The sequence below is a fragment of the Zingiber officinale genome, chromosome 1A (assembly GCF_018446385.1).
Source record: "Zingiber officinale cultivar Zhangliang chromosome 1A, Zo_v1.1, whole genome shotgun sequence".
Lineage (NCBI taxonomy): Eukaryota > Viridiplantae > Streptophyta > Magnoliopsida > Zingiberales > Zingiberaceae > Zingiber > Zingiber officinale.
In genome coordinates, this window is record NC_055987.1 from 187071493 (window position 1) to 187091072 (window position 19580).

The 19580-nt window shown below is 38.0% G+C and overlaps 2 long non-coding RNA genes across 5 annotated transcripts; one reads left to right on the forward strand and one right to left on the reverse strand.

Annotated features, from left to right (window-relative positions):
- The first annotated feature begins 869 nt into the window (after window positions 1–869).
- On the forward strand, window positions 870–2132 carry LOC122013470. Its single transcript, XR_006120584.1, has 4 exons — window positions 870–1230; window positions 1297–1398; window positions 1488–1701; window positions 2068–2132. It is a non-coding gene; the product is annotated as an uncharacterized LOC122013470 (long non-coding RNA).
- A 7080-nt stretch (window positions 2133–9212) lies between these two features.
- LOC122038725 lies at window positions 9213–17791 on the reverse strand. 4 transcript variants are annotated; one of them, XR_006127937.1, is made up of 5 exons: window positions 17362–17791; window positions 15592–15798; window positions 15344–15477; window positions 10708–15260; window positions 9213–10084 (listed from the first exon to the last, which is right to left on the reverse strand). It is a non-coding gene; the product is annotated as an uncharacterized LOC122038725 (long non-coding RNA). The 4 variants fall into 4 exon arrangements; XR_006127934.1 differs by having other exon boundaries at window positions 10708–15477; XR_006127936.1 differs by having other exon boundaries at window positions 10708–15477; window positions 15572–15798; window positions 17362–17782.
- Window positions 17792–19580: the final 1789 nt, after the last annotated feature.

A 19580-nucleotide genomic window follows, 5' to 3' on the forward strand; every position in this document is an offset into this window, starting at 1 on the left:
CTACTAAAGTTACCTTTCAGGGAGATCGACCCACCCAGCCATGGCAGCAGGGAGGATCTCAAACGAATCAGAGTGCTCCTCGTCAGCAGAGACCTCAGCCTTCTCAGGGACAGATATATCATGTGCAGGGTCAGGAACCAGCGACTACACGGTATTCTGCCGCAGTATCTTCTCATCAGGCATTTCCTGTACAGCAGGATTTTCATCCACCTCAGCTCTACTCAGCATACCAGCAGCAGCCTCAGTCTCAGTATCAGCAGCAGGTTACGGCACCTCCGATTCCAGCACAGACCACCCCAGGCATGCCACAGCTGAGATCAGAGGAGGGTCGCGTTTATGCTGTCACACGAGAGGAGGCACCGGGAGCTGAGAGATCGGTCTTCCGAGGTATTATTTTACTTTATACATTTATTATAGGACTATTAATAGATGCTAGTGGAACCCATTTGTTCATCTCTCAAGTATCTTTTCGGGGGGTGTTACCTATACGCTAGACACGTGACATAGCGGTATTTTTACTGTCTGTAGAGGTACTTGTTGTACGTCAAGAAGTCAGTGGTTGTTATGTGGATTTCGATGGTCCGATATTTGGATTATAAATTTGGGGACCAAATTTTTATTAGAGGGGGAGAATGTGAGATATGGCAAAATAAAATAACCTATAATGATTTAAGGAAATTTTTAGACATTTTTCTGGATTTATTTGGAGGACGTATGACTGTATTTAAGGAGATAAATTATTGAGCTTAAGATGGTATTGGAAATCATCTTTAGAGGAGGGCTAATTAAGGGTTGGGAAGAACTTAAACCCTACCTTTATAAGAAGCTACAGTAACCCCCTACCGAAGCCCTAAAAGCGCCGACCCCGACCTCTTTTCTTCGTGTCTTCTTCTCCCGAAACCACCGACCCAGCGTAGCGACGGCGCCTCCACACCCGAGCTCACGGCGACGATGAATCCGGCGGTCGGCAAAACCTCCTAGGCCTCTAACCCTCGATGACAGCGTCACCAGAGCTTCTTCCTCTCCTCGGATTTCAGCGGCACACGGGGAATCTTCAGTCGAGAGGAGCAAATCTGAGCTCCGGTGACTCCGAGGGTGGTAACTCCTGTTCCAGAGCTTGATAGGGACGAGGACGTATACCTCAGGCAGTTTCCTCATCTTCCCGAGGCTGGAGCCGAGTGGATCGGGTCGGGTTTCTCTCAGCCGATTGTGGAGGTCTTCGGCAGCAAGGTATTGAGGTATGGATGGTTTAGATTAGGGTTTCCTTAGTGATGAAGACCTGTGATTTGATACCAGGTTTGGAGGATTGTATGGATTGAGGTTTTGTGGTGGCAGTGGCTTGCTGGGAAGGGGATCGATCACAACCTCCAGCAGCTGTTCATCATCCGAGACTCATGGGTAAGGTATTTACAGTATTAAGATTGTAGGTTTGTGGATCTGAGATTGTATTCCATCCAAATTGTGCATTGATGGTGTGATTGCAATAGTTTGAAAGCCCTGTAGGAGCTCTGTTCGTGAATTTTGGCAGTGGCTCACTGTGAGGAGTCCGGCCACAATTCCCAACTGCTGTGCTTCATCCGGGGATTAGTAGCTCTGTGAGGACTTGGATCTGTTAATCAGCAGCATTTGGGCAGCATCGGTGTGCTAGTGTCAACGATTTCACCTTTCAATAGCAAGTTACCAGTGGGAGGTGCTGGTGAGGTATGGGAATTCTGTTAGAATGGGAAGCTTGTTGTTTGTTGCTTAGATAATTGGTAGATGTAGATTTTGTTAAGGAATGAGATAATTCCGTACTGTACCAGTGTATATGGAACCAATGCATGCTTAGAATTCCTTAGGTTGATCATGTTCGGTTGGGAATTGTTGTGGAGTAGTTCAGTGTGGGTTTATGTGAGTAATTGATGAGCTCAGATTAATTATCTATCTCGTATATTGGATTGGTTGGGAGTGGATCCGTGTGGCTTTATTTAGTTAATGAATGGAACTCGGATTAAAGTCGCTTGTCTTGTACAGTAGTATAGTTAATCAGTTGCATATGTATTTAGCTAAAATTGATACGTGACACAGGACTTTGATCGGGACGAGCGTCGTGACGAGATTGGCATTGGATTCGGCCTACACTTAGAGGCGGGTATTTCTTGACTTGCTTCTTTAGATATCGATCTTAGTGCATGAGTTAGTTTCATATACGTAGTATTTATCTTGACTCCACTCGTCTTATCTCTTGTGCTTGATACTTTATCCACTCAATCTTTGAGCTACTCGTTTCTGTATCTATACAGTCTCTTGTTGTTATCGATGATATTTAGCAGATACTATAGTATTAGATATTGGATACCAGATACCAGACATTAGATAGTAGGTATTGGATATATGGACACCTGATACCATGTTTACCTGCTTTGATTTCTGTTTATTTATGCTTAGTTTTGAGCATGCGGATTCATGTAGCATACCTGATTTCCTGTTATATATATATGATGACTGTTGCATTATTCGCATCATGTCATTGCATGCATAGCCGACGACTTTGGCTCCCTTGTGGTTGAGACGGTCCACTCATGGGTAGTGGTAGCTGGAGCGTGCCGCTTGTCCTGTCGTGCCACACTCGGTCACTCATGGGTAGTGGCGGCTGGAGTTGCGGCAGCAGGGACCCCCGTCGCAGACGTAGCTATTCAGCAACTATACACCTGTCCATCCGGTCACTCGAGAGTAGTGGCGGCCTTTGGGTGGTACAGTTTGTCATCGATCCGGCCTCTCGACCATACAGGGATCGTGGTGCAGAGAGGTGGGCGGGGTGACCATCCGTACATACGCTGTTGTTATTATATCTGCTGGTTGTTTACTTATGCTGTTGTTGCTTATCTATGCTGCTGTTGTTTATTTATGCTGTTATGCTTACTTAGGTTGTGATTTATACCTATGTTAGGTGTTTAGACACTGGCTTACTTACTGTTGACCTGTATATACCTCACATGATACCATGTAGTTATGAGCAGTACTGTAGCAGGACTTTGCTACATCTACCTTCCCTTACTAGCCTAGGATATGGTTTCAGGTATGGATATATACTTTGTTTACCCAGTAGTATCTGCTATTTATCTTTCCCGAGACTGTATCCTGTTGTACTCTTAGCTGTTTATGATACTCATGCACTGTCTACTCTATTACCCGCTGAGTTTTATACTCACCACCCGCATTGGTAATTTCACCAGGTAGCTGATAGCGATGCTAGTACGCTTGGAGGAGGATCCCGACTGCCGGTCCCACATTACTTCCGAGGACGGTTTTACAGTTTTGGTTTTCATTTTATTGTGAGTTAAACCTTTGAATTTAGCATTGTAATAATTGGGTTGTGGACTTGTTGCTTTGTATTTGGTTGTTTTGTCGATGAGTCAAGTCGGGCCGGCCCGCGGTGAGTTTTTGTTACTTTATACTTGTTATTTTGTTTTCCGCTGTGTTTGATTTTCCAGCCGTGTGGGCTATATATTATCTGCGTGGTTGTGATTCTATTTGCATACGTATTATCTGTTGGTGATGTATACCGGTTCCATTTGTCACTGCTACAGGGGAGGCGTTGTCCGATTTTCGTCGGACAACCTTACTCTCGGGGCGTGACAAATGTAATGAAATAGGAAGTTCCATGTCTAGTCTTCATATTCATCAGACCATAAATATCCGAATGAATTAACTACAATGTTGATTCAGATCTAATAGTCTTACCAAATGGTTTCCTAGTTGCTTTTCTAGCAAGACAATGCTCATATATAGACAATTGAATCTTAGTCCGAGTGCCCAATAAACCCTCTCTAGGCAATCAATTCATACATTCTTGTCCTATGTGTCCTAATCTAGCATGCCAAACCTCATCAGTTATATCTGCATCACTAGTTAGAGCAATGTTTGAAAAATAACCATCAATAGCATAATTGACATCTGGTTCTAAATCAAGAATCATAAAACCATTTGTTAAAAAAATCATGTTCGATTGACACTGAGTCAATCTTAAGTTCAACACACCGATTGTAAAAATTTAATAAAATACCCTAAATCAAGAAGACACGTAACGGAAACAAGATTCCGTCGAATTTCAGGAGAATGCAGGACATCATGTAGAAATCATTGTCCAAAAATCCTTGCGGATTCAACTCTCTCTGCCTCCAATTCTACATGGTGTGAGACGTCAGTGAAAGTCTTGATACTCTCACTGTGAGTTGGGGTCTGCTTCATAGTCTCTCAAGAATCTGAAAGTGAACGAATAACTGCTTGAATCTGTTGTTCATCGGTCAACTCATGACCAGCAGTTTTAAGCTCCCGAATTATGTTCGACATCTCCCTGAGGTGTTGAACTATTAATACATTCAGACGCTTCTTGTAGCTGTCAAACTTAATTGTCAGCTATCGAAACTTGCTCAAACTTACTCTACTGTATTTTTCTTTAAAGGCTAACTAATCAATATGCCCTTCGCAGTGGAGTCATTTTTCTTCCATATCTTATAGGCATCAAGATCTCGTTTGTGTTGTGCAGTAGGACCATCTATAGGTTCTATCATAATATGATTTACAACCTCTAGAACTTCTTGCTCCTCAAGTACATATTATATCTTGAGGTGTCAAATTTTATAGTTATCCCTATTTAGTTTTTCACCTTTGTTGAATTCAGCTATAATGTTTTTGGTTGTCATAATCTATCATAAATAAACACATTATTTAGTATTCAGTGTAATTCATATGCATGCAATTTATGATTGACTTAATATTAATTTGAGTTAGTTTACAAAATTAAATGACAACAATATTTTCACTCATCATTCGTATGACCAATCAAATCAATATTGATCAATTCTATTACATACATCCCAACCAATGAACTAATCATTTATAAAATCATAATTTCTTTAATTAAATGAACTGATCATTTAATAAATCATGATTACTTTAATTAAATGAACTGATCATTTAATAAAAATGAACTAATCATGCATCATGTCAAGTAAACAACATAAATAAATAAATATATCATTAATATAAAATTATGCTGCATATTGTTAACATATAACTAACTGACATGAATGAAATGGACTAAAATTGTTCACACATAATGAAAATAGCAATAACAGAACTCTAGTAAACTAGATGGGCTACTACCACTCCCACTAGGATAGACACTAGTACAGTGGCCAACATTATCGCTTTCAGCCTGAACTCATTTGGGGTAATCTCAGGCAGGATAGCTTCAGGATTCTCTATAGGATCCTCAATTGGATCCTCTTCTGGATCCTCCTCTATCATTTCTGGGTCGTCTTCGATCTCTTCCGGATTCTCTTCAGTCATATGGTGAAGCAGTTCCTCACATAATACTGAATATGTGATGCGTCATTGATGACGCCTCCAAATATAGTCTACTATCATCGTAGGATTTTCTAGCAATGAACGCATCAAAGTTCAAATCATATAACTGTCCAGGACTGGAAACTCTTCTTTCTCAAGTTTCCAAAATAGATCATCAAGTCGTCCAATGTGTCCGTCGACTCCATAAGTAGAGTTATACTTTATCTTCTAAATTTCCTCCCTGAGGTAATTTCGTCGCATTTCGCGACGAGTTAATGTGATAATCGTCTGTGCCATCAGAAAAATTGAAATTAAATAAGTCAGTACAAAACCGACTAACCAGTACAAAATCGACTTAATTCAATTTATACAGGCATAGTATCAACATAATAAATCAAGAAAAACAAATCTTCTCGATTTTCAGGAGTCTAAGTCAACTGACCCATTGGATCGGTTGATTAGGAACTTAGATCCTAAGTTTGGTCTATTATCCACAATTAGAACTGATCTAATTGGATAAAGATTTTCTATACCTTTGTTCTATTATTTTACAATCTAAGTCCATTTTAACCAATTTCATACTTATTGATCAAACTCAGATCCGTTTGATCAAATCAATACTCATTGGTTTAAGTCTGATAAATTAGAACAAATCTAATCAATTGATCAAATCTGACCCAATAGAATAAATCTGATCATATTTGATCCATGCCAAATTAATCAATCCAAATTGATTCTGATTTGAATCAACCTGGTTTAATTAAACCAACTAATAGTTAAATTTGACCAAATTAATTTGGTTAAATCAATATAATTAATTAAAATTAGATCAATAATCTTAATTCTAATTATATATATATATATATAAAATCTTAAAAATTTTTGCATGAAACAATTTGAAACCAAAAAGGTTTCGTTTTTTTTATTGCATGTGGCAATTTTTTTTAACGCTCACGATTTTTTCGCCGCACGCTGCCCACGTCCGCATGCTGCGCACGTCGCGCCGCACGCCACGCAACCATAACGAACTCGGTCGTTGGCCACATAGGCCGATCTCTGACCTACTCGAGCCGTCGCCTGTCCTCTTCGGCATTGGACGCTGGTCGAGTTTAGACCTGATGACGTCACCAGCCCTGTTCTGCCTGTCCCAGCCATCAACGCATCGACGGCCAGCCGAGACACCATCGCAGGCCACGGAATGTCGTCATCGGCATATCCTTGCGGCCCGAGCCTTGCTCCGATGGAAATCGCTACATTGTCGTAATTTTTCAAACTTGTCACAGTGCGCTGTCGAGCAACGACGCTAACGGCGACGGTGACTCTATGCTACGACATATTAATTGTGCAAACCAGTGACAAGATGGCAAAGCGATACAGAAAATATCCAAACAGCGATTTTATAATTCGTCTTAAGCATTTAGAAATAGCACCGCTCTGATACCATTGTTGATAATTCTAAATGCATGAATTAAAACGAATTAATACCGAAAAGACTTACAGCGATCTCCCGCAGATCTACAATCGACGACGGCAAGACTCGCTGTCGGAAGAACGATCACAGGATTAGAAAGCTTTCCACAATTCCACGAACCAAATCTCACCACCTCAGATATTCTCCTTCTCTCTTTCTTATCTCTTCTAATAATCCTTGGACGCACTCTTTATAAAGAGAAATAATCTAGAGGTATAATAAACTTCCTATTAAGAGTAATGAAAAACATGAGTATGTTTTCACATTCACACTTTTCCCATTTCCTACAGACCACACGAGCAAGATGTCCCACACAAGTTATAGGCTGCCAAGGGCAACAATCGTTGGACTAACAATGACCAGCTTTGGCTAAGAGGAATGAGTACGACGGTCACAACGGCCAGCTTTGGCTCAGAAATCTGAGTGCATAGATCTAAAACATGAAATCATTAAATTTTGTGCTTTCGCCACTCTCTTTTATTTTAGCTCCTACCGGCAGCGATGACTGTTGAGAAGGTGATCCTCAAAGCTAGTGTGTTCGAGGTGTGTGCATAGCTGGGGATCAGTTGAGAAAATTCGATGGACTAAGCTAAACAAGTTAGACAAATTATTTGAATATTTTACAGCTATTCCTCATAAAATCTATAATTTTCATATGAAAGTGGTGGTGTCCTTTGTTGTGTACTCAAGCTCCTTCTCTACGTACGCCTCTTAAGCGGAAACTTCCATCGTCCTCCGCCGTGTTTCAAGTGGCTTGCGAGTCAAAGTGCTTCAATAGAGGGCCGGCGTTGTCGGCGTGACTCCTCCAATGGTCAAATTAACGTTGGGCTATGAGATAAAACTTGCAGAAATGCAAGAGAGAATAAATGTTAAGAGAGATTAGAGAGGTTGTTGGTAGAGAAGAGTTATCTCCACATGTTAAGGAAAAAATTATCATACCTTCACTTTTCTTCACTGAACTTTATTTAGCTACGGAGGTGGAATGTCCACGTAGTCGGCCACACGAACCACAGGCGACCACCTGAGCAAGATGTCGCACGCAGGGTGGTAGGCCGTCAGGGGCGACAATCGTTGGACTATCATTTTAGCACTATCAAAGTTGTTGCCCAAATGTATCTCCTATTCGAGTTGTCGAAGGTTCTTGGGTTGTTGGTCAGGTGCGCAAGTTATCAAAGGTTGAGGCCAAGTAGTCCGCTGCAACCGATAGCCAATTGGGCTTCCCAAGTTCAAATGGAATGTCACTAGACGAAGGCTGAGTGCTCAGGAGCACAAATCCTGAATGACCTTCTCAAGTTCGAATGGGATGCCACTAGATAAAAATTGAGTGCTCAAAAGCATAGACTAGCTGGCCTGGGAGTGAAGTTGAGTGCTCGTGAAGTGACCTATGTGTTAGTTAAAACTTTAAGCTGGCCTGGGAGTGAAGTTGAGTGCTCGTGAAGTGACCTATGTGTTAGTTAAAACTTAAGCTGCATATATTTTAGACCATTGAAATAAAAATTCAAATAGGAAAAAAAATAAGAACAAGAAGATTTAGTTTCATCGAGAACATGATAAGAGAGTAAATACATAAACATAATAAAGAATCTGATTGAAGAGACATTATCCTTGTCTTTAGCGTCATTTAGAAATTGTCTCTGAGGAAGAAGAAGAAGAAGCGGAAGCAAAACAAAGAGATCTTCCAAGGGACTTAGGGGATGACGACACCATAAAACTTATTGTCGATAAGGAACAAGAAATTAGGTAAAGATGATACCCTAAACCCATGGGACCTCCCCTTTATATAAGAATTCAATCCGTTATCAGCTCATAGATAATAACGAATTGGGCTAAAGGGTTCTATACACTAAACTTATATCTAATAATCTGAAACCCAATAACCTTAAGTTAGATCACTTAATAGGTTTCAGTATCGCAAGTCTCTTAAATCACATGTGAACTCACCTTAAGAGATATTAAATCCAACACTATGGCCCAACCGTGTGTCGTACCACGGTTTCAAATTTAATTAAAGTACTAAACTCTTCTACGCTAATGTAACATAGGGATGACTCAGGTCGTCTCTCAAAAAAATGTAGTCATGACAAATCTTAGGAATGATTTATTTGGACATAGGATTTGGGTTTTAAATTGTACATACTTAAGTCGAATAATGGAAGACAACCTATCTAATCTAAACTATGCTCGCAATGAATTAAAGAAGAACAAAGCAATTAACAAAAACTAATCTAATCTAACATATGCATCGAATAGAAAATATAGGAAACTATACTATGAAAGCAAACTAACTCATGCAATTGGAAAAGCAAGCAAGTAACCTAATATAATTACTCAATTAATTGAGATTAAGATGAACGATGACATTGTAATTAACCAAGATCAACTAATCACAAATGAATTCAAATCACAATTAACTAACATCTATTACATTAAGTAAGAACTAAACCAAATTCAAATCCGGTGTAAATGACAATTGAAACATAACGTGCATCCATCAAAATTGCTAACATGGAAGGAATCTACGATCCTACATCTACAACCAACAATGAATGAATCTAGGACTCGAAATAGAGCTTACAACCAAGCTAGGGCATCCCAATCTTTGTGTCGTATTGGATCTGTAAGGGAGAAGCAAATCGACAGTGGCCAAGGATGGAGGATCGGCTTTGGAGATTATCGGAATGAATGCGAACAGAGTTGCTGTTGGATCTAAGCATTGGGGAAGTAGAATTAGGATTAGAACAAGCTGGAAAATCCCAAAAACTTGGTAACCCCTTCACTCGTGATAGCAGATGATCGGTGACGATGAAGGTTGATATGGCGATGAATCGTGGAAGAAGAAGCCCCGGTGGATTGCACTAACGGAGGGAAGGTGAATGCACAATCACAGGAGGAAGGAAAAGCCCTTAACCTCATGATGACTGTTGTTGATGGAGACGGTACTGGCCGGCGATCGGAGAAGGAAGTTCGAAGATGATCCCCTGTCGCGCGCCTCCTCTATTTTTGACGCGATCTGCTGTAGCAAAATGACGATCGAAAATGGCTTCTCATTTGAACTGCTCCAGATTTGGATAAACGGTTCTCATCAACTAAGATTTGATCTAAGGGTTGGGATGAGTTCAAATCTCGATGCAAGGTTCCAGATCTTGATCTATGACTATGATCTATTCTTCCTTGATTTGGATAGACCAGACCTTTAATGAATAGTTAAGATTGCCTCAGGTCTTGGATGGACAATTCAGATTATCTCAGAGCTTGGTCTCAAGTCCATGATTCTTTGATCGCCTATAATGATCACATTCAAATATTAGCTATAATTTACATTATAGCTCAAAATGAATACAAACTCTTAACATATGACATAAATACTGATTTAAACACATAATCAACTCTAAAAACATGAGTATATGATCCTAAATAATGTGACAAAATGATAGTTATCAAATCCTCCACACTTATTCTTGCATGTCCCGAGCAAGCAAACAGAACTAAGAAACAAATTAAAAATCATCTCCCTAATAATTTTCCTAACAATACCTAGAAGATAGTAAAATGTAATTAACTAAGACCATCTAAAGATCAAAGATTCATGAATATAATTCTTACATCAATCAATAAGCATGATGGTTTCAATCCATTTGATTAACTAAGAAAGATATAACCTCATAAGGTAAATGTACCTATTCTAACTATCACACTCGAACATGGAAGTGGAGGTTCACTCATAACATTTCACTATCATAGGTTTGTCTGTTTTCTAATTCTCCACCATCATAAAACATAGCACATATGAATCAAAAGGATTTATTAAGAATTAAAATGGAGTAAAAAAGAACTAAGTGAAGCAAGCAAAATAACAAGAGAAAAGAAATCAATATGGAAGAAGTGAGAGTATTGAAAAAATAAACCTCATGAGTTGACCAATTAATATATATAAAACGAATGTGTCTTGTTGAGCTTTGGTCTGTATCAACCAACTCCAATGAAGATTCTTTAACCACCACTCGCTATGTTTTAATGGTGTCAAAAATGAAACTGGCAGGAAGTTTCCCTATTTGGGGGTTTTCTAGTTTCCTTGTCAAATTAATCACATTCATTCAAGATATACCAACCCCTGAACTTCAGATTTTTAACCCTTCTAAGACTTCCTTATTCCACCATTAAACTTTCATCATTTCTTTGAAATCCTATCAAGTTTCTTTGAAGTGCCCTACTGCCCTCCAAGATCCTCTTAATTTGATGTGAATCTCCTAAGCTGAATGTCAACAATTCAGAGATAAAGTGAGGTAACAGATTCAATTCAGTTTTTTCAGAATACATCTTCAATTGGAATTGCAGAAGCCAGTTTCATTACTTTGACAAGCAGGATTTCTCAAGCTCAAAGCACTTCTGCAATTCTGGATTGAGTTTCAGAATTCTGATTTCCAGGTGATTACAGCTGAGTTCATGGAGAATTTAGCTCAGCAATGAATCCCATTTAGTACTGAAATAACAGCACTTGGATTTGGTATCAAACAGGTTTTTTTTTTCCTTCTGACACAGATTCAGAACTCTTTGAATAAATCCTGAGTTTACTGTTAGTTAATCTATTTGTCATCTCTCTTAATTGTATGGGTGAAGGACCAGTTAAGATTGGAGTGAATCAACAACAACAATTTGAGAAGAGGCTTCTCAATTCTCAATCCCTGAATTGCAATAGCTCAAAAACCAGCTTCAGAAATCAGAATTCTTGAATGAAACTCTTTGATTTGTATGAGTGATTCAGTAATTACAATTAGTTCACTGGATATTCCTCCTACATCAGTCTCTGCTCAAGATTGGCAATCAGAAGTTGATCAATAACATCAAAGAATTCAGTAACCTCCCTGCATCAAAGTGCTTGATAAAACTTCTCAATTCCTGCGCTTGAGTGTTACTGATTCTTATTTCTTCCTCTGAAGTAATGTATAAGTCTGATTGAATTCTCTGTTACTTCAGAGTTCACTTCTACTGAGCCGGTTTCACATGTTTGTGACAATCCAACAGCTGGATTATTTCAGCAACTCCCTCTCTTGAATTTCTCCTTCCCAATAGCTTCAACTTCAGAAATCAGTTTTCAGTGTTAGTTTCAGAACTCTAATTCCTGGCAAGTTTCAAATTTTTGTTCATAAGGAACTTGAGAAGAGTTGGACACCAAATGACAATAAAAGATTAAAAACTCCACATGGATTTCTCACTGATTAGAACCCTGCAAACAAATTTGATACGCAACAGTTTCTTCAAATTTTTCTGTATTGCAGTCTCTTGCATTTTCAATTCCAGTAGCTCATGATTCCTTGTCTATCATATACACTTCATTGGGAGGAAGATTCAAGGATCATCACAGATTTTAGGTACTCAAATTAACATTCAAAGGGTTTCTCAATTATCAACAACAACAACTAGCTTCCCAGAATTCAGAAACTGGCCTGAAAACTCAAATTCAAGAAAATTTTTAGCTTTTCTTCCCTGCAGTTGGCACTTGTTATCTGAACATCTTTAATGATTGCATTCATATTGCATAAGTAAAGGACCAAAACAAGGTTTAATAACTATACCAATCAGCAGCCCTTGAATTACAACCTGCTGTGGGCAATTATTTCCAGCAACATCCGAAATCAGCAACTTTGATAAATTCCTACACAGCAGCTTAAATTCTCTTTCAGGTTCATGGCTACTCCACACCAACTGAGAATGATGTGGCTCCCAACAAATGCAGAATTACAGCAGAAAATTTCAGTTTCTGGACTGAGTTTCAGAAACCATTTCTGGAAATACAGCAACATCAATTCAGAAAGTTAAGGATTAGAATTTAGCAACTTCTTCAGCTTTCAGCAATCCCTGAAACTTCCTGTTTCTTTGAAACCTTTTCCAGCAACAAGATCTAGCATCATTCCATCTGCTTTCGACAGACTTTCCAACTCTTGTACAGTTTTTTTTAAGTTTCTGAGATAAGAATGGTTGTGGACATTTTTCAGCAGCATCATCCAGAGCTAACAGCCACAACAGGACTTGGAAATGCTCTCAAACTGTCCTACTAAACTGATGTAGCATTCAGGTAAAAACAACTCAATCCATCCCCAAAAGCATCAGCTAGGAGTCTCTAAGATGGAATTAATTTCTGCAATTCATGTCTTCAAACCAGAATCAGAAATCCTGCTTAAAAAGAAATTTCAGAATTGAAACTAAGCTCTGATTTTTCAGCACTTCAGTTTCAGAATCAGCATTCAGCAAATTACAGGTTTTGAGCACTTGGCAGGATTGGAGAGATTGTAACACCAACTAACAATGGAAGGATAGAAACCTCACTTGAGGTTGTCACTGATTAGGAACTGCAATTCAACTTGGCACGCAAACAAGTTTACAGTTTTTTTAGAATTCTGTTTCAGCAATTTCAGCAATTCCTTAGCAGTAATTTGGATTTATGTATTGGCTGCATCTTGATCTTTTTTCTTTCAGCAAAAATCCAGAATTGGGCTAATCTATGAACTCCTGTTCCCTCAAATTCCAGATTCTGATCTTCAGAATTCAGAATTCAGCAAGACCTCAAAATTTTAAGTTGCCAAAAGGAAATTATGACTTCTATGTCCTTAAACTCTTCTCTAATTTGATGTGTATCTTTGGTGGTTCAGCAATCGAATTGAATTTGAGTTCAGTAACTTGACAATTTGCACAATGAAGTTTCAGGAATCAATTAGGCAGTTTCAAAAATCAACTCACTGGAGTTGCATTCTCTGGTTTTCTTTTCCAATTTTCAGAAATCTGTCCAAGGAAACAGGCCTTGAAAATTCAGATTCAGCAGAAGCTCTTGTTTAGATTTGAAGATTCTAGTTAATACAGAAATGACAAAAGCCACAATTGAATGAGTTGCTCATAGCAGCCACACCATTCTCTAATTACTGCAGCCATTCATCTCATACACTTCACTCTATTCATCATCCTACTCCAGATTCTGCAACCCTTTGTTTTCCTTCCTTCTCTTGATCCGAATTCTGGAAATTTGGATAAGGTCAGAAAGAATACCAAATGACCACAACAGGGAATGTACTTATTCTGAAGTTATCTTTAGAATAAAACTGCAATAGGGTTTGGCAAACACATGATTAACTTGATACATACCCCTTAAAAATTCAGAAATCATTATACAAGGGATTACAAGAAATTCTGGCACAACAGTTTAAGTTTGAATTTTCTTTCAAGCCCTTGGACTACTCAACACCAAGCTTCTATCTAATGTGCCAGTTCCTAACTATGTATTAATTTTTATGAACTTCAATGGTTACAAAACCACACTTAAATAAAAACTCAGCACCCACACACCAACTAAACATTAAGAGTAGGAAAATAGTTTCAGCTTAACAAATTCGGTAACATAATTCAAATGCTGATTAATAATTTGAACAACTTATACATCAAGTTCCCATTCTATAATTTGATCTAAACACCACACTTACTTCCCTCCTAGGATCTGATTTTTTTTTAACAGCATTTGAATAACTGATGGCTCAAAAACACATTTTCACAGCATTTCTTTACAGCATGCCAAAACTGCACATTCAAACCAGCTGGTATTTGCTTCAAACAACCCTCTCAAACTAAAAGTAATTGTCTCTTCAAGTTCTCTAAGTAAGCTTAGGACACTTGCCAAAATTCCACAATTTCAGAATTTCTAATCAATGTATAGCTCCATAAACTTCCAACACATAACATCCGCCGCACTTAAAGTCTTGTCTGTCATCCAACAATCTAAGTCATCAAGATAATCAACCAAAACTCTCAATAGAAGGATGACAAAGCAAGGTGACAAAAGGCACATTTTTGTTGAGTTTTTCAACTAGAGTTTGGAAGGAAAAGAAATCAAAAAATAGGAAAGATATATCCTTCATCATGTTCATCCAAATATATGATATTGTGATTTCAAAAAGAGCAAAACAAGTTCTAGAGTTAAATTGTCATGAGTGCATAACACACAAAAAGTGAATAAAGTATAGGCTTGAAGTAGTCCTCTCTAAGTAATTTGACAATCAAACTCAATTAATCAAAATAGAATCCATCACCACACAAACCAATAGTATGCAAGTGAAGCATTCAATCGTGTCAAGTGACCTAAAATTTGATAGTCAAGCTTAAATAACTTTTACGATTCTCAAGGCATTACAAAGAAAACACATGGAGATTTTTATTCAAACCAAACGAAGTATAGACCAAACAAAGTGCAAAGTATGAAAGAAAAATGTGAAAACAAAGTATGAAGTAAAGAAATGTATAACGTAACAAGAAAAACAAAGAACGAACTCTCCTTTATTCTTGGTAGTTGAAGACGATTTAAGAGCAATATCCACACCGGTAGTGGGATGGATGGTCCTTGTGGAGGAGAGAGCTATGCTCAAGAGATCAGTGTCAATAAATGTCGCTCCCTCCAGATGTCTCCTCGATGGTACCTCTAGGTGGTTGAAGACGGTTTAGGTATAGGAGCCATTATGAAAGTGGAATGCTATAAATTGAAGTCATGACCGCTCCCTTCACCTTGTGCTCTTTGAAAGTTATTCTTGGAGGTTTGAGACGGTTCAATTTAAGCACCCACTTTAGAACAAAGACAAGAAAAGACAACACTTCCCGTACGCATGCGGGGTATGAAAAAGATGGAATAATGTCAATCCCTACAAAGCATGTATCGAAAAATACATCACATCCAATAAAATCAATTAGTGGTACCTCTATGAAATTTTCTGAAAAATTAGGAGAAATACTAACTTTGCCGTGCTGAAAGGTACCTGGAGTTTCTGAAGATATGAATATGGCATCCTCCTGTTCAGGTAAAAGCTCTAGCTCTAGTGGTAATACAACTAAAGGAAATGATTCTTGGGGCTCTGGCTCCACAACAAAAGTTCCTACACTCTCCCCATCAACAAAAGCATAGTCATGCTCAACTAGCTCCCCATCATCATCAACAACACCTACATCATCAACCAAATCTACTCCTGCAGCATCAACAGTGTCAATAAAAATTTTGCAAACAGAATCTGCAACAACAATAATATCAGAGTAAGGATCATTTAGAACTACAATATCACAATGCAAGTAGAGGAATCATATAGAGTTGTAGACTCAGAGACAATATTACTACAAACTTCACAATCCATCTCCTAAGACACGTCAATCCCATAAGGAATGATCTCTGAGTGGAATTGACTGGAGCCTTGCGCTTGTAGCTGTCTAATAGATATTGCAATTTGATCCAACTGTATTTGGCAATTCTGTAATGACACTTCATTTCTTTACCGGGACTAGAGCATGTGTGCTTCATTTTGCTACAAGAGCTCATCTATTTTTTGCATTGAAGTTTTTATTTGATTGAGGGCAGAAACTTCTTTGCTATAGTCTTGGATTGCTCCTAGTAAGTTGGCTCGACTTGTTGGCATGGTTGTGACCAAGTAGGAATATAATCATCCTGAAATCCCCGTGGGCTCTGATATGCTGAATACGACTCAGTAAATTATCCATGTGAGTTCTCATACCTGAAATGTGAATGATCCATCCAATTAGAATTATAGGTATTTGAAAATGACTCGTATCTATTTTATTGTTCCATGGGTGGGTAGTATTAAGGCTTAGGTTGATAACACTAAGGCTGGTAGTACTGAGGTTCAGGATTCCATTGTTGTGTGTTACCATACATGTAATCTGGTTGTTCTCTCCAACCAAAACCATAAGTCCCATTAACACCTCCAAATTGCTGATAATGTGGATCCATGGACAGAAATTTTCTGTTCTTATATTGAAAAACTAGCAAATAAGACAAAAGATACAAGAATATATAAAATCAAATATATGGATATCTGAACGTGAAAGCACTTGACACAATTTTTTTTCAATTTTTGATGAAAAAATAGAAAAGAAACAATCCTAAAATTATCAAACACCTCTACACTTCCACGGCAACGCCACCAAATTTGATAAACTGTGTGTTGTACAATGGTTTCAAATTTAATTAAAATACTGAACCGTTCTACGCTAATGTATAGAGATGACTCGGGTCATCTCTCACAAGAAATGTAGTCGGTGATGACAAATCTTAGGAATAATTTATTTGGACATAGGGTTGGGTTTTAAGTTATAAATGCTTAAGTCGAGTAATGGAAGACAACCTAATCTAATCTAAACCATGCTCGTAATGAATTAAAGAAGCACAAAGCAATTAACAAAACTAATCTAATCTAACATATGCATAGAAAATAAAGGAAAATATACTACGAAAGCAAACTAACTCATGCAATTGGAAAAGCAAGCAATTAACCTAATATCATCCACTAAATTAATTGAGATTAAGATGAACAAGGACATTGTAATTAACCAAGATCAACTAATCACAATTGAATTCAAATCACAATTAACTAACATCTATCACATTAAGCAAGAACTAAACCAAATTCCAATCCGGTGTAAATAACAATTGAAACATAACATGCATCTATCAAAATTGCCAACATGGAAGGAATCTACAACCAACAATGAATGAATCCAGGACTCGAAATGGAGCTTACAACCAAGCTAGGGCATCCCAATCTTGTGCCGAATCGGATCTGTAAGGGAGAAGCAAATCGGAAGTGGCCAAGGATGGAGGATCAGCTTTGGAGATGATAGGAATGAATGCGAACAGAGTTGCTGTTGGATCCAAGAATTGGTGATGTAGAATTAGGGTTAGGACAAACTGTAAAATCCCAAGAAGTGGGTAACCCCTTCTCTCGTGATAGCGGATGTTCGGCGATGGTGAAGGTTGATATGGCGATGGATCACGGAAGATGAAGCCCCGGTGGATTGCGCTGATGGAGGGAAGGTGAATGCACGATCACCGGAGGAAGGAAAATCCCTTGACCTACTGGTGACCGCTTTCGGCGGAGAAGGTGGTAGGCGATCAGAGGAGGAAGTTCGAAGCTGATCCCCTGTCGCGCGCCTCCTCCTCTGTTTTTGACGCGATCTCTTGTAAGCTTGAAGCAAAATGACGATCGAAAATGGCTTCTCATTTGAACTCCTCCAGATCTGGATCAGCGGTTCTCCTCAACTCATATCTGATCTAAGGGTTGGGATGAGTTCAAATCTCAATGCAAGGTTGAAGATCTTGATCGATCTACTATTTATTGACTTGGATGCATCATATCTTTAACGGATGGTTAAGATAGTCTCAGTTTTTAGATGGACGGTTCAGATTATTTCAAAATTTAATCTTCCTAATTAAATCCAGATTTAAACTCAACTTGGTTTGTTCTTACTCGAGTCTGTGATTCTTTGATCACATACAATACAATGATCACATTCAAATATTAGCAATAATTTTACAAATATGAGATAATTTACATCATAACTCAAAATTAATCCAAACTTTTAACATATAATATAAATGCATATTTAAATCCACAATTAGCTCAAAAATATGAGTATGAGATCCTAAATAATATGATAAAATGATGATTATCAAACCCCAGAGATGACAATTGTTGGATTATACTTTTAACACTGTCAAATGCGTTGGCCAAATGTATCTTTTATTTGAGCTGTCAAAAGTTGTTGTGTCATTGGTGCGCGTGTTGTCGGACATTGAGACCAAGTAGTTGGCTGCCGCTGATAGTCGATTGGGCTTCTCAAGTCTGAATGTAATGTCATCAAATGAAGACTTAGATGGCGTTTGGTTCTCTCATAGGAATCGAAATGGGAATGAGTATCATAGTATTATGGAATGGAAATAGGTATGAGCTTGAGTATCATTCTTAAAAATAATGTTTGATTAGTTGAATATTTTCAATCAGAATGAATTTAAATTTCCTTTTTTATCCTTAGAGGAAAATAAGAGAAAAAATTAGATAGAAGATAAAGTTGAATGTGAGAGAAACATATGATGAGAGAGAAAGTGTGATAGGAAAAAAAAAAAAGAGAAAGTGTGATAAGAGAAAATGAGAATAGAGAGCATGATAGGAGAGATTGAAAAGAGAAAAAGTATGATAATAGAGAAATTATGCTGAGAGAGAAAGAGTAATAGGAAAAAATGAAGAGAGAGAAAGTGTGATGAGAGAAAATGAGAAATTGAGGAGAGAAAGTGTGATGAGAGAGAAAGTGTGATGGGAAAAAATGAAGAGAGGGAAAGCGTGATAAAAGGAAATGAGGAGAGAGTGTGTGATGGAAGAGAATGAAGAGAGAGAAAGTGTGATGAGAGAAAATATGGAGAGAGAGTATGGTAAGAGAAATTGAGGAGAGACAAAGTATGATGAGAGAGAAAGTATGATGAAAAATAATGAGAGAATGAAGAGAGAGAAAATAATGAGAGAGAATATAAAGAGAAAATGGTAGAGAATCTGTGATGAGAGAGAATGAGGAGAGAGTGTGTGATGGAAGAGAATGAAGAGAGAGAAAGTATGATGAGAGGAAATATAGAGAGAGAGTATGGTAAGAGAGATTGAGGAGAGAAAGTATGATGAGAGAGAAAATATAATGAAAAAATGAGGAGAGAATGAAAAGAGAGAAAATAATGAGAGTGTGTGTGTGATGAGAGAGAATATAGAAAGAAAATGGTAGAGAATGTGTGATGAGAGAGAATGAGGAGAGAGAAAATATGATGATAGAATGATGAGAGAGAACAATGAGAGAGAGTGAAATGAAAGAAAAATTGAATAAATATACTAAGGATATTTTCGTCTAAACTTAATTCTTATTCTCATTCCATCAAAACCCAAGGGAGGAGGTGAGTTTCATTCATACCCAAATTTTTGGG